This window comes from Sturnira hondurensis, unplaced genomic scaffold (genome assembly GCF_014824575.4).
Source record: "Sturnira hondurensis isolate 20B ecotype Veracruz unplaced genomic scaffold, ASM1482457v3 Scaffold0024651, whole genome shotgun sequence".
In the NCBI taxonomy this organism is placed as follows: Eukaryota; Metazoa; Chordata; class Mammalia; order Chiroptera; family Phyllostomidae; genus Sturnira; species Sturnira hondurensis.
Window position 1 is genome coordinate 88,009 of NW_028097282.1, and position 3,704 is coordinate 91,712.

The following is a 3,704-nucleotide window of genomic DNA, read 5'->3' on the forward strand; positions in this document are numbered from 1 at the left end:
ACTGCCCACAACAGGAAGTGATGATGCCCCATCCCGGCCCCGCAGCCCCGCCCCACCAGCCGATTAGCCAATCCCAGGTGACTCCACGAAATGGCTTGGCGGGAGGAGGGGGGCGCAGCCGACGACGCGGCAAGGCGGGCCGCGGTCTGGAAAAGGAACGCTGCTGTGACGCCCACCGTGGGACAGGCCCCACCTTCTTCCGCCATTTTGAATTGTGGCGAGAAATTCTCGTTCTGAGGATTGTGGGAACCTTTGCTTTCCCATTTTGAGAACTGAAGCACGTCACCTTCAGGCTACTTGAAGCCTGTTTTTTTTCAGAGGGCTAGAAACGTGGTATTAGTGTAACCTGAGGCCGCTTCGCACAATTAGTCCACACTAGTTCATACACCATTCTACCATTCTTTCTACACACACACACACACACACACACACACACACGTATGCATGTATGTATATATATATGTGTGTGTGTGTGTATATATATATATATATAGTTGGTGTCAACTGTATGTCAGGCACTGTTGTAGATCTCATGTTGGGAATATGGCGAAAATTAGACGAAAATACCAGTTCTCATGGACAATTATATATACATATATATATTTATACATTCAATTTTATATATATTGAGAGAGAATAAAGCAGGGGAAGGGGTTGAGGAAATGCCACGAATTGCCATTTCAAAGAGTGGTCAGAGACACGTTCTCATACATTTCTGAAATATTTGAAAGGGGCGAGGATTGTGAAAGGGTTGGAAAATACGATAACGATGGAATTTGTCAAAGGGCAGTCAAGGAAGGCCTTCCTTTGAAGGTAATGCCTGTAGGCAACTAGGGAATAAGTCACACAGAATGTAACTCTTGTTTGCTCAGTTAAAGAAAAACGTTTCTTTTCCATTTTCGTTTTCTGCATTTTCAAGTATCACTCCAGCTACACTGGTTTTCTTAACAATTTTTCCAAAAAACCAAACTTGTTCCCACCTATACCCCTTTACATAGGCTGGAATATTTTCCTTCTTATTTTTCATAATACAAGCCTCTTCTCAATTGTCCTTTCCCCGGAGAAGACTGCCCTAGCCACCATGTTTAAAATAACAATTTTCCCATGTCCTTAACTGCTTAATTTACTTCAAAGCACTTACTTGTAAAATATACTAGTTGTTTACCCCAACCCTTAAGAGCAGTAAACCTCTTTGTTTTATTCACTGTTATGTTCCCAGCTAGTTCATAGTAGGCCCTCATTTTTTTTTTTTGAGAGAGAGAATGTTCCCTCAGCCTGGTGGCCATTTTGTCAGCCTGGAATATAGTTGTTCAATCCAAGCATTTCCCCCAATTTCCATCATAGGCCCTTCCTTGCTCAGCTTCTCAACAGGCTTGATCTTACTATTTTTGACAGTGTCTGTATATGATTTAGGTGCTGTGTCTCTACTCAGTTTTTGTCTTATATTATGTAATCTTGTACTAGAACTTTTACCTAGAATGTGTAAAAGGAATTCTTCAGTGACCTGCAATGCTATTAAGCCCGATATTGAGCTTATGCTAATAACATTACCAATTCCTTAACATATTCTTAAGGCAAACATGGCTTAATGTGAAATATAAAATCACAAAAGAAGTAGAAGAAAATGTAAGTGAATATGTCTACAGCCTTGAGGATGTTGTAGAAGGACTGTCTAAACGTGACACAAAATCCATAAATGGAAATAGTGTTAAATATGACTTCATAAATAAAAGTAAAGCTTTTGAATGTCAAAACACAAGGTTAGTAAAATTAAAAGACAAATGACAAACCGAAAAAATAATTTCACAATGACATACGACAGCTAAGGGGTAATATTAATTTATATTAAAATTGAAAGACAAATGGCAAATTAACAAAAATACTAAATATGTGATGAACATATCTGGCTAACATCACTAGTCCATGAAGAACTATTATAAATTGATTTTTTAAAATGAATAACAGTTTAAAAATGTGTGAAAGACATGGATAGGCAGTTCAAATGTTGAACCTCACTAGTAATCAAAAATAAAAATTAAAACAAGATTTCTCTTTTTTGTCCCTCAGAACATCAATGGCTAAGCCCCTGGCTGGTGTAGCTCGGTGGATAGAGCACGGGCTGTGAACCCTAGGGTGGCCACTTTGATTCCCAGTCAGGGCACATGCCTGGGTTGCAGACCAGGTTTCTAGTAAGGGGCATGTGAGAGGCAACCACACATCAATATTTCTCTCCCTCTCTTTCTCCTTTCCTACCCCTCTTTCTAAAAATAAATAAGTAAAAATTTTAAAAAAGAATATCAATGGTTAAAAATTTAATAATATTAAGTGTTGAAGAAGATCCTATGAAATGTACACACTTGTATGCTACTATTATAAATTGACAGAACACTTTTAAGGCAATTTGGCAATTGCCAAGCCTCAAATATCTATAAGCGTTAAATATCCATACTTTTTGACCAACAAGATACATACAGAAATGTATCTTAAGGAAAATAATTGGACAAAGATTTATGTAATAAATGTACAAAGATGTTAATTATTGAAATCCTGAAAAATAACGATTAAAACATAATTAATTGAATCTTTTACAGCACTTCTACATAATGAACACCTACATAGCCATCAAAAATGAGCATTTAGTTCCAAATATGTTCAGGTATATTTTTAATGGAAAGAAGCAATTTACAAAATGGCATGTGTAATTCTATTTTTATATTAAACAGATATGTGTAAATACGGGTAAAAGTCTAGATGAATACACATGACATGCAACTAAAATGCGAAGGGATCTTTAGTTATTTTAACTTCTTTACCTCTTTATTGTCTTGAATATTTTACAGTGTGCATGTATTACTTGGTATTGGGAAGAAGGGTCATTTTCAAGTGTGCCCTTCCTTTTTTGCATTCTCTCTCCCTCCATCCCTCCCTTCTCCTTCCTTCCTTCCTTCCTTCCTTCCTCTTTCTTATCTCATCCATGTATTCTTTCATGCCCACTTATAATCAAGGAGCTGCTTATTATATTTAGGAAGTTACTTCTTCTCAAAATGATTTATTCCATTTTTGGCATTCAGTGCCACATAAAATCCAAGGAAGAAAACACTGAATAATTCTCATTCAATTTTCTTCCAGCCTAATTGCATTTCTCTCCGATGTGCTTTTTACATATGTATGATGTTCAAATGACTCTCCCCTCTTCTTTGTGAAACATCTCTTGACAGGATAGAAGTAAAATTATTTTCCAATCTTCTTTCTGTTCATTTACTCAACAACATGAATTGATCATCTACTATATGCTGGTCACTAGAAATAGATCAGTAGACCACAGACAAGAAGACACTGCCCTTGTGGCAGACAGGCATTGAACAAATACTTATACATGTAATGAATATTATTACAAAGGAGACATGTGGGTACAGTGGGAGGGGCATATAAAAGGAACATTTAGCTGAGAGAAGTTGCCATTTTTAGGTGAGAACTGAGCTGCAGGAAGAATGATGTTTAGGTGAGGAAGGCAGATGAGGGAGGAGCCCTGGGACAGGGAATAACCTGTACAAATTCACTGGAGGTGGGAAAATGGAGTGTGAGGATGTGAAGGAATACCTCATTTTCTATAGAAAATCATTCTGTTTTATTTTCTTCATGGTAGTCATCACATCGAAATGTACCTTGTCTATTTATTTATTGTGTTTATTAATTGTGGTATT